The following is a 12273-nucleotide window of genomic DNA, read 5'->3' on the forward strand; positions in this document are numbered from 1 at the left end:
CAAGATGGCAAAGCTCAGAGCCCCGTTACACGGAGTCAGAATGTGATCAGCTCACACCCAGGGGGAGCAACACCCCTCCCTTGGTCTCTGTGCCAGAGCTCCTATCAGCTCAGTGTCCTTCCCGCAAGAGCGGGCTGCTGAGAGGGTTGCGATGGGGTAAATGAAGGCAGAGGAGGATTGTTCCTCATGGGGTTTTTTTGTGTGGCTCTGTGACCCTGCTGGAGGAAGCATCATTTGAGTTTGTTTCAGTGACTTGGGTTGGGCTCAGGTTGTGACCCTGAGCACAGGGGTTCTCTGCTCCTAGCCCCTCAGGGAGTGGAGCAGTGGAGCAGTTTCAGAAAGCAGCTAGAAAGTAGCCTAAGAAAGTGTAGTATAAGTGAGAAGAATAGCACCATCATCACCTCCCTGGTGGTCTAGTGGTTAGGATTTAGCACTCTCACTGCTAAGGCCTGGGTTCAATTCCCAGCCAGGGAAAAGTGACTTTAAACCAAGAAAACCTTCAGTTATTTTTCACTTGTAATGTAAAGAAATCCATTGTATTTTCCTGTTTCCCCATCTTCCCAGTGTCTCCATGGCAGGGCCGGCTCCAGCACAGCAAGCAGGTTCCTGGGGTGGCCAATGGAAAGAGGAGGCTTCAGGGGCAATTTGGCCCTCTCAGAGGGAAGGAACTTGCCACCAAAAGCGGCAGAGGTAGAGCTGCCATTGATTGCAGCTTTTTTATTTATTTATTTTTCCGCTTGGGGTGGCAAAAACACTGGAACTGGCCCTGCTCCAGGGAAGACAATTTGTTAAATCCCAGATAAGTGCAGTTCTATCAGTTCTCAGCCTGAGTCCTTAGGTCTTAATCCTGAGGATATTGTCCCATCATGGGGCCATTTCCTGCCTCTCTTTCATACAGACGCACAATTTTCCTTGCACAGACACAGGAACAGCAAGATCTTTCTCTGTCCCTTGTGCAAAGCAGGGGGCCAAATTCCATGGAAACAATGGACAAGCAGGGGGCCCTGGGCACATCCAGCCCTGGCCGTGAGATGTTCCCTCCCCTTTTTCTTTATGCCCCTGTTGTTATTTCATGGATTGTCTGGGATGGGGGAAAAGCTGAGTTCACTCCAGGTGGAGGGGAAAAAGAACCCTGAAAATCTCAGGACCCAACCCCAGCTACCAGGATCACCGAGGTGCTGAGGATTTGAGCAGGAAAGGGACTGTGTGAATTGTCAAGGTGGGAAATGAATAACAATCTACAACTAGATCCACCTCATTAATCACTGACACAGGCTAATCCTGCTGCAGATAGAAGGGAAACTGGGAGTGATTCTTTGCTGTTCAGCCATGGAAACAGTGACCCAATTGCACCGCAGTGAATGTGCTGGGGAAAGCTGGACTTCACAGGCAGGTGGCAATAGCAGATCCTAGAAACACCTGGAGCTTCCCACAGCACTGCTGCCACCAGGGTCAGGTGCTGAGTGACTCACAGCGCCCCTCCCCTCCCATTATCTTCCAGCAGGAGGTGGCAGCACCCCCCACCCAATGCAGGGGAGAGGGGTGAGTGCATCTCTGAGCCCAGGGCACCCACTCTCTCTGCCCCACACATCGAATCTGGCCCTGCTGCAAAGTGACCCCTAAGAACCAGCAGCCTCCAGGACCGCAAGTTTGGCCCTCAGAAGAGGGAATGTGTCCCCCATGCTGCTCTTAGGCCACTGGATGCTCTGGGAATAGGACAGCTCTGAGTGTAAACTCCAGAGCATCTGGGGATGTCGCTCAGTGGTAGAGCACATGCTTTGCACATATGAGGCCCTGGGTTCAATCCCCAGCATGTCCAGGTTCCTTTTTCACCCTGCTGCTTTGCTCATGCCCAGAGGGGATGTGGCCCAGCAGTCTCCCTGCAGGAGTTTCAATCCTGCGGAGTGAGGGGCAAGTGCCAATTGCATGGAAGGTCTGGGGGGGTTCTGCTCATAAGTCACCTCAGTACATGTAAGATTCCCACCCGCTGTGCTGCTTGGGACAAGGGTAGATGAGAAGGGTGAATCCTCCAGCACTGGAGGGAAAGGTCCCATCTGCACAGACTGAGAGGCAAGGAAACAGAGGGGCGCTCAGAGAGGAGAGAGGTCAGTGATTTACACCCAGCAGGGGACACTGTCTTTCTGAGGTGAGTGCAGTTTGCTTGGGATGGTGCTGACGCTGGACAGAAAAAAGGCTGGAGTCAATGACTGATGAGACCACAGAAGGGGAAGGGGAATGGCAGCCCCACAGAAGGTCCTGGGTGCTCAGATGCCCCAGTTATTGCACCCTGGCCCGTCACAGAGAGAGAAAAGACCCAGTGGGACCCAGCCCCCCTGCAGTGATCCCATGGACAAGAACCTGGCTGGGAGTGGGGTGAAGGTTCCCTCTGGGGAAAGGGGAGCTGAAATCCCTCAGTGTCCTGGAGTTTAAGCAATGGAAGCTTCAAACCCTGCAGGGGTGTGGGCTGAGGTGCATCAGCAGTAGGTTGGGCTGGACAGGGGCGGCAGGTTTGGATAATTTTTGGTGGTGCCCAGAATGGGACCAAGTCCTGCCACACCCCACCCCACCCCCACACAGGGCCAGCTTTAGGCCAATTCTCCCGATTCCCCTGAATTGGGCCCCACCCCTAAGAGGGCCCCGTGCCCAAGCCCCGGTACCGTGTACCAGCAAGAGCCGGTTCGCCGCACTGGGGTGGCCCGGCTTCCCCAGGGGGCAATTTAAAGGGCCTGGCTCCCAGCAGGGGCTGGGGTAGGGCTGCGGGGCTCTGGGGGGCTATTTAAAAAGTCCAGGGTTCCCATTGCTTCTACCACCCGGCCCTTTAAATAGCCCCCAGAGCCCCGCCGCTTCCCCAGGGCTCCCTCAGCTATTTAAAGGGCCGGGGCGGTAGAAGCAGGGGAGCCCTGGGCCATTTAAATAGCCCCCAAGCCCCGGGCTGCTGCTGCTACCCCGGTGCTGACGGAGGGGGCACTTACTGTACAGGGTGGGCTGGACCCTCTGTACCGGCACATCCTGCCCTGCCTCCAGCCCCTCACCCCCTGCCCTGCCTGCACCAGCCCCTGCCTCCAGCCAGCCCCACACCCCCTGCCCACAGCCAGCCCATCTCCAGCCAGCCCTGCACCCCCTGCCCTGCCCGCAGCCAGCCCCTGTCTCCAGCCAGCCCTGCACCTCCTGCTCACAGCCAGCCCCTGCTGCACACCCTGCCTGCACCAGCCCCGCACCCCCTGCAGCCAGCCCTGCACCCCGTGCCCTGTCTCCAGCCAACCCCTGTCGTACCCCCTGCGGCTCTGCCTGAAGCCAGCCAGCTCCTCACACCCCCCTGCCCGCACCAGCCCTACACCACCGGCCCCGCACCCCCTGCCCTGTCTCCAGCCAACCCCTGCTGCACCCCCCTGCCTGAAGCCAGCCAGTCCCGCACACCCCATCTCCAGCCCTGACAATCCCTGCCGCATGCCCCTGCGGCCCTGCCTGAAGCCAGCCAGCCCCACACACCCCGTCTCCAGCCAGCCCCGCACCCCTTGCCCTGCCTGCGGCCAGACCCTACCTCCAGTCAGCCCCTGCCCTGCCTCCAGCCAGCCCCATGTCCACTGGTGCCCTGCAGTTCCCAGGGCAGTAACCCTGCACACCTGCTTCAATGAGGGGGGCAGGGAGCAGCTGGGACCCACACATGTGCACACCCTAGGGTGACCAGACAGCAAGTGTGAAAAATTGGGACAGGGGGTGGGGGTTATTAGGATCCTATATAAGAAAAAGTCCCAAAAATTGGGACTGTCCCTATAAAATCAGGACATCTGGTCACCCTAGAACAGCCCCAGGGAGTGGCAGGGACCCACACATATAAAACGGAGCTCGTTTCTAGTTCAGGCCCATCTTTTTAAAAAAGAACTTTAGGTAGGGTTAACATACACCCGTATTTTCCTGGACATGTCAGGCTTTTTGATTCTGAAATCACTGTCTGGGAGGAATTTTTAAAATTTAAAAATTTAAAAATTCCTCCTGGGAAAATACGGACGCATGGTAACGCTATTGGTACAAAAAATACATACTGTGACACATCCCTTAAATGAGAACTTTTTATAGGGAACCGGTTCCTAAGAAATGAAAGTCTTATAAATTTTTAGTTATCCCTGCCGGGGCCCCGCCGAAAATGACTGCCCATAGTTCGAGAACTGTCCCTGTTCTCATTGGACAGATGGGGAGACGCCTGAAGTACAAAGAAGGGAAGCGACCTTCCCAAGGGCCTACACAGCAAGGTGGTGGCAGAGCCAGAAAGAGAAGCCAACAGTCCTGACTCCTGTTCTAATGGACAAAAAAAAAACCCAGAGAAAGGGATAGAGCCCAGGAATCGAGATGGTGGGGAAATTTCATTAAAACCATTTCTGTCAGAAAATCCCCTTCAGACTAAACCAGTTTGTTTCTCGAAATCAAAACAAGTGGGATGAAAGTTCTTTGCACAAATATTTTGTTGCAAAAGAAAAGCATCTCCTGTTTGTCACAGTGTGTTAAATTGTCTCGTCGCACACAAAGAGGAGACACTTAGATCTCAAACATTAGATAAGATGCTTCAGTCTGAGCTAAGTAATTGCTGCTCTTAATTTCAAAATAAAAAAATACAAATCAAATAGACTATTTCAGCTATTCTATTATGTCATAATCTGCTCTGAGTAAATGTGATAGGACACCGCAAATTATGCACTACTCCTAGTGACACTCTCCAATGGATCCCCACCCACCGTGAGGTAGGTAGGAGCGGATCATTATTATCAGCCAGCCAGTGGCAGAGCCGGGAATAGGACCCAAGAGCCCTGATTTTCAAACTAACCATCGGATCTTGAATTTCAGACACTGAATGACCTGAATAAAGTGCTCTCAGAAGAGCTCCAGACCAACAACAGTGCACAATAAATATTCAGCAAGTATTTGAGGAGAAATGCAATGTTAGAGAGAATCATGAACTGCTCAGAGACAATTAATGCAGAGGAGCAGCAAAATTCATCAAACATATGACTGGTTCTGACTTATTTCCTTGGGCTTAAAAGAGAACAACAAGGACCCGAGTCTCCTCCCTGTCAATAACCCCCTGCTCAGCCAATCAGGGTAGAGACTGAGGACGGCAGGCTGAGGGTTCTCGCCCAAAGGATGGCCCAGGTCAGTGGTGGGGATCACTGCCTGAGCACTATTTCAGCCCCACATTTTCAGGTGGACCTCCCACAGTGGGAGCTGCAGAGCACTCCCCTGAGACACATACGCACACCCCTCCTGGTGTTGGGAGGGGAACAGGAGAAAGGACAAAAGAAGCAAGAGACAAAGAGAAAGGAGGGAGGGAGGGATGGAGGAAAAGGTGAAACCAAAAGGACAAACCCTAATGACCCCAGTGATACTAAGGGACAAAATCCCAGGTGTGCAATAAAATTCTGCCTCTTTAAGCTCGTGTTTTCCATGCCTAGAATTCAACTGTCACCAGACGGATCAGACTGAACAGGTTTCAAACCTCGAGGAGGCTCTTACCTTCTAAACAGGAACGGCTGTTCTCTAGTAAAATCACTAAAAGGGAAGGAGAAAACTCGAAAGAGGTTCCTCCTGGCACTCACGTACGTGAACCCGAATACTCTCTCAGTCCTCAAAGAGAGACCTGGAGAAGGAGACTTGCTGAAGCAAAGCCACAGGGGTCTCTGAAGTTTCCCTGGCCCCTCGCCCCGTCCTGCCTGGCTGATATCAGCATCTCTCTGTGAGGTCACCACCTCCCCACCACCTTTGACCAATAGCCTGAGGTCCTGCAAAAAGCCTTTGTGATGTCACTGCCACACCCCTCCCTTGCTGTGCCAATGTCCTGCCCCTGCCCAGGCACTTTGGAGGTTTGAGCTACTCCCTGTGGATCACCCCACTCAAGGAGCGTTCGTTCTAGGAAGCAAGCTGGCTAGACAGGAAAACATCGGACACAGTTCCCAATGCTACACTCAGTTTTTCAGAAATTAGTCGACTTTATGGCCAGAAGAAACCATTAGAGCATCTAATCTGACCCCCAGCATATCACAGGCCTCCTGTATGACACCAGAGCTACTTTTGGGGCAAACACATTCCAGGAAGGAATCTAGTCTTCATTAAATGACATCAAGAGATGGCAAATCCACCACTTTCCTTGGTAGCTTGTTCCTGTGGTGAATCATCCTTGCTGTTGAATATTTGTGTCTTATTTCTAATATGAATTTGTCTCTTTTCACCTTCCAGCCACTGGATCTTGTTATGCCTTTCTCTGCTAGATTAAAAAGCCCTTTAATACCCAATCTTTTGTCTCCATTAAGGCCCTTCAACACTTCAGTGAAGTCACCTTTCAATCTTCTTTTGATAAGCTAAACAGGTTGAGCTCGTTAAATAGCTCACTAGAAGGCATTTTCTCCAGCCCTCAGAACACTTCGTGGCTCTTTGGTCACCAGACTCCTGAACTGCAGCTGGATGTGGCTCTTGTTCTTCTGCACAACATAGCTCCTGGAGAAGAGGGATCTGCAAATGTACATTCGTATGATACCTTTGGTTAACTGATGGAAACATAAACTAGACACTTAGAGGATTGGAACTGATTTCAGCTGATGGACAGCTTTGCTAGGTTTTTGTGCATTTGGACAGCAAAATGTTGAGTGTTTACATTGATATCAAGCATTCCTGTATAGAGGAGCCCCTGAACATAATGGAGAATGGAAATGAAAATGTTTTCCTTTTTTAAAAAAAAAGAAAGAGGGTTATAAGAGAACACTAGGGTTTGAACTGAAGACTACTTGAACTGCAGTCAAGCATTCTAACACTGAGCAATATCCCCATGACACTAAGAGTGTGGAATCGTGATGTCCAGGACTTTGAAGGACAAACCCTGATTCATCAAGCTCCTTTGCCATTCCCAGACCACAGGTGGTTTTAAAAATGGGGTTTGATTAAACTTCTTAAATATGGCAAACACCACAGCTTGCGCACCCACCGATATAGCTTCTCCCACTGACATAGCTGCCGCCTCTTGGGAAGTGGATTAACTGCACCCACAGGAAAACTCTCTCCCATCAGCATAGAGCAGTGGTTCTCAAACTGAGAGTCAGGACCCCAAAAAGTGGGTCATAACTCTGTTTTAATGGGGTCGCCAGGGCTGGCATTAGACTTGTTGGTGCCTGGGGCTGAAACCAAAAGTCTGAGCCCCACCACCCAGGGCTGAATCCCTCAAGCTCTGGTTTTGCCCTCCCCCAACTGGGGCAGGGCTCAGGCTTTGTCTCCTCTGCCTGTGCTCAGTGTGGAGGGGCTTGGTGCGTCTTTCTAGGGTCATGTAGTAAGTTTTTTGGGGTTTTTTTTGGCAAAAAGGGGTTGTAGTGAAAGGAAGTTTGAGGAACCCTGGCATAGAGCCTCTGAGTATGTCTAGACTTGGCTCCCTGTGGCAGATCAGACACTGGAAGTACAGCCATGGAGACACCACACCCCAGCCTGGCCTAGCAGGCAAGAATCAAATCTCCACAGACAAGTGGCTGTTGTTTTCTAACCCATCTCCCTAAGCCCTCAGTCACCACCACTTAACAAAGGGGCTTTTCTACACAATGGTTCTGGTCTCACTGAAGGGTCATTTCCAATTGTTTGCTCAGACCAGCATTAGGGAAAATGGTGCCCTGGGCAAAGCTTGTACTTTGGCACTTCCCCATTGCCCCTGGACGATCCCCACTCCCCCTTTACCACTAGCTCCTGCACTCCCAACCCTTGCACCTCCTTCACCCCTAACTCCTGCCCCCTCCTGTGCCCCCTTTGCCCTTAACTCCCTGGGCCACCAGCCATTGCTCCTCTCCTGCAGCCCCTTCACATGGCTCCAGTGCTGGGGGCCCCGCACTTGTTCTCCCTTTCCCTGGGCTTTGGCATCACTAGCCCCTGATTAGTGAGTAGGGTTCAGTGGTCCCCAAAATGTGGGGAATGACTCCTAGGGGGACACAGAGGAACATTCATGGAGTCAATGAAATCAATTGAGCTTCTTCAGTTTCTCGCTGCAGATATTTCCCTTGTTTTTAAAGGCAAAAATCCTGATCTTTCCAATGGGAGCTGCTGCTTCAATGTTCAGTTTGGGGAGGGATCTGGCTGCACTCAGAGATCTGCCCGCGGGTTACAATCTGCGATCCGAAGGGTCGAACGCAAACAGCGTTTAGATGGGACCGTTAGTGCCGCCCCCGTGTGGCCAAAGATCAGAACTGACCAGCAGAGTTTACAGCTGGAGCCTGGGACGCTCCTGAACGAACTGGGCACGAAGCCTCTCGCGTGGGACCCTCGCTGTGCAGCAGGAGGTGGAGGGAAGCTTATTGTCAGGGCTCAGGGCAGCTCCCTGCCATGCTGAGCCGGTGTCTGTGCTAAGCTCGGCATCAATCAGGTGATTCTGGGAAGTTCGGGGTCCCCGGGCTCCCACAGGAGGGTGAAGCAGGTCACCCCTGGAGCAGGTTAAAGCTGCAGGTTGACAGTGGGGCTGCTGCCCCTGTGAACAGCTGCTGTAGCACCGCCTGGGCAGGACAGGGAGAGCCAGTTATACCCCCCCCCAGCCTGTATCGGGGGATGGGAGCACTCACACCCTGGGGACCCACCCACCAGAGATCTACGGGGGGGAGAGTGGCACCCACACACCCAGGATGTTGTAGGGGGGGACAAGGGCATCCACACTCCGGGATCCTCTGCAGAGGGACGGACACCCACACATCCAGGATTCTGTATGGGGGGGGAGAGGTACCCGGACACCTGGGCGGGGAAAGGGGGCACCGAAACATCCGGGATCTTACCTAGCAGGACAGCGGCGCCTGCAGCTCGACATGAGATGGGGGCGGGGGGAGCAGAAGCATTTCCCAGTTCCAGGCTGTCCCCATCTGGCCAAGGCACAGAGCTCACAAGCAGAGTTTAAAGCTGCAGCTGCCAGGCTGAGAAACAAGCCAGGCTCCATGGCTGGTACCTGTGATCCCAGCTCCTGGGGAGACTGAGGCCAGTGGATCGCTTGAGCTCGGGAGTTCTGGGCTGCAGGGGGCTGTGCCGATCGGGTGTCCGCACTAAGTTCAGCATCAATATGGTGATCTCAGGGGAGTTTGGGGTCTCCAGGTTGCCTAAGGAGGGATGAACCGGCCCAGGTTGGAAACAGAGCGGGTCAAATCTCCTGTGCTGATCAGTAGTGGGATCGCACCTGTGAATAGCCCCTGCAGTGTAGCCTGGGCAAGACAGTGAGACACAGTCTTTTTTAGACACACACACACACCCCGCAGAGCCTGGAAGGGGGGATGGGAGCACTGACACGATGGGGAGTCTGACTTGGGGGGAGGGATGCCCCCCTGCAACACGGATCTTGAAAAGGGGAACAGAGACACCCACAGATCCTGAATGGGGGCAGGCAGGGGAAACCACACACTGGAGCTAGTTCATGGCGTGGGGGACAGAGACACCCACCAGAGATCCTGGATGGGAGCACCCACATGATGGGGATCTTGAACTGGGAGCAGGGAAGCACCATGTACCAGAGGTTCTGAAGGGGGAACAGGGACACCCACACACCAGGTGTCTTGCAGCAAGAGCTGCGGTCTTCATTTACACAGAGCAGTGATGGGGAATTAACCACGTCCCTTGCGGAGCTTGTTCCACTAGATGATTAGCCTCATTGCCAGGGCGGCTTCAGGAAGTGCGGGGCCCAATTTGAACAGTTTCGATGGGGCCCCGGCAGGGATGACTAAAACAAAAAAACACTTTAAAAAAAACCCTTTCATTTCTTCCATGTATTATTTACTTTCCATGACTATATAAATAATAACAAAATTATCTATTACATACATTGCATCATATATTAATTAGCTGATTTGCACTTTCATATCAGGAAAATAATTTGTTTTGATAGTTGTACAACTGATTTTCTTCACTAATGTTTATTTTATTAAAATTTATAAAACATTTCCTTATTAATATAAAATTGCCCCCTTCTTCCCCCCCCAGCGCCGCCCAGCCCCGTGGAAACAAACCCTCCTTCTCCAACTCCGCCCCATCGAAACAAGGTTCGGTGGGGGCAGGAAGAAACTGCACATGGGGTGACCAGATCACAGCAGTAAAATAGGACCTGCCCCCTCCCTGCTGGGCCCCACCATCACACCCCTCTTCACCCCCTAGCCCCCCGCTGGCTTGCTGCGTCCCTCCTAATCAGTCCCCACCCACCACTCGCCTCCTTTCACCTTCTCCCTCGCCTGCCAGAAACCCCCATGCCCGCCCATAGGCGACAGGTTTGTATAATTTTTGGTGGGGCCCAAAATGGTGGTGCCCCCCCGCTCCCGCCCTGTAAGCCGATATAAAATGAAGCTACAACGCGTCAGTGCCACAAGATTACAAGGGTCAATTAAAAGTGGAAAGTCAGAAGCGGCACTTGCCTACTTCAATATACGGTATTATATTTTGTTGCACCTGTTGTGACAAAGTGGGAATGTTCTTAATGTTTTCTCTGAATACTGTGTGGGTGCCTCAGTTTCCCCTGCAAGATGCCAACTGAAGGTGTTGGGGACAAAGAGATCAGGTGGCCTCCTTGTCCAGAAGAGACACAGAGGCCAGAGGAGGGAGTGTCAGTTTGGAGCTGGCTGGGGAAATGGGTAGAGACCCAGAACTTGGTTCTGGGCTCCCCACCCCACAAGATGGGCCTGACTGAGGGGTCCTGTTTTCTGTACCAACAAGCTCTGTTTAAACTGTGTTCCCGTCATCTAATAAACCTTCTGTTTTACTGTCTGGCTGAGAGTCACGTCTGACTGTGGAGTTGGGGGTGCAGGGACCTCTGGTTGCCCCAGGACCTGCCTGGGCAGACTCGCTGCGTAAGGTGCACAGTGTGGAAGGGCTGAATGCTTCGAGGTCAGACCCAGGAAGGTGTAAGCTTCCTGCACTGGAGACAGTCTGCTCCGATAGAGAAAGCTCCCCCAGAGTCCTGACTGGCTTTGTATGGAGTTGTTCCAAAGCATCCCAGCATCCCCTTCCACACCGTGCGCTTCCCGGAAGTCTGCACAGGCACTGACACTCCCTCCTCTGGCCTTTGTCTCTTTTCCAGGCATTAGGAGGCCACCCGATCTCTCTGTTCTCCAACACCTTCAGTTGGCACCTTGCAGGAGAGCGGCCCAGGCCATCAGTATCCAGGAGACAGGGTTTCAGCCATTCTCTGTGCAGACGGCATCACACTAGCACTCTAGGGCTCTACAACAATCACACCCCCTTATCCCACCATCTAGATCCTTGAGAAATGCACAGGGGAAACTGAGGCACCCACACTGTATTCAGAGAAAACATTAAGAACAGCCCCACTTTGTAACACCTGTATACAACTAGTTATACACTTTAAAGGGGTGTAAAATAGTCAAGTATTGTGCTAAACAGAATGATACTCCAAACTGACCACCAAATTTAAGTTGCATGTTTTTCCCCTCAGGTGTGGGCTCTGGGGTTGGGCTGGGGATGAGGGGTTCACAGTGCAGGAGGGTGCTCAGGGCTGGGGGTGCAGGGACTGGGGTGGGGCAGGGCTGGGGATAAGGAACTTGGGATGCAGACAGGCTGCCCCAGGGCTAGGGCCAGAGAGGACCCCCCTCCCTGTTACCGGCAGCCGCAAGCTCCAGAGGAGGGACCCATCGTCCCCACCTCCCACAGCACACTCACTCTGCACCACAGTCACTGCACACGCTCCTAGGGACTCTCTCAGGTCCAGAAAGCCCACTCGCCTTCCCTGTGGTGGGTACCGGGTGTCACGGAGTCCCTGGGCGATGCTCTGGAACTGCTCCCCACCAAGCCAGGCAGGACTTTGGGGAGCCTCCTCTCCCTCGGAGCAGACTTTTTCTGGGCAAGAAGCTCACACGGCTTCACCTTCCTGGGTCTCTCCTTGGAGCATTCAGCATCCTCTGCCCCTCTGTGCGCTTCCCACAGCGAGCCCGCCCAGGTGGGGTCCTGGGGAAGCCAGAGGGTCCTGCCCCCCCACTTCGCAGTCAGACGTGACTCTCAGCCAGCCAGTAACACAGAGATTTATTCGGTGACAGGAACAGGGTGTAAAACAGAGCTTGTAGGTACAGTGAACCGGACCCCTAGGCCGGGTCCATTCTGGGGGCAGTGAGCCAGACCCCCCTTGTCTGCACTTCACGCCTGGTCCCCAGCCAGCTCCAGACTCCCAAACCCCCTCCAGCCCCCACTCCTCTCTGCTCACCTGATCTCTTTGTCTCCAACACCTTCAGCTGGCACCTTTGCAGGGGAGGGGCTCAGGCCATCAGTTGCCTGGAGACAGGG

The 12273-nt window shown here is 53.2% G+C and overlaps 2 non-coding genes across 2 annotated transcripts; both read left to right on the plus strand.

Moving 5' to 3' along the window:
• The first annotated feature begins 402 nt into the window (after window positions 1–402).
• Window positions 403–474, plus strand: TRNAE-CUC. Its single transcript has one exon. It is a non-coding gene; the product is annotated as a tRNA-Glu (tRNA).
• A 1273-nt stretch (window positions 475–1747) lies between these two features.
• TRNAA-UGC lies at window positions 1748–1819 on the plus strand. The gene has a single exon. It is a non-coding gene; the product is annotated as a tRNA-Ala (tRNA).
• Window positions 1820–12273: the final 10454 nt, after the last annotated feature.

Source organism: Mauremys mutica, unplaced genomic scaffold (genome assembly GCF_020497125.1).
Source record: "Mauremys mutica isolate MM-2020 ecotype Southern unplaced genomic scaffold, ASM2049712v1 001264F_np12_obj, whole genome shotgun sequence".
Classification (NCBI taxonomy): Eukaryota; Metazoa; Chordata; order Testudines; family Geoemydidae; genus Mauremys; species Mauremys mutica.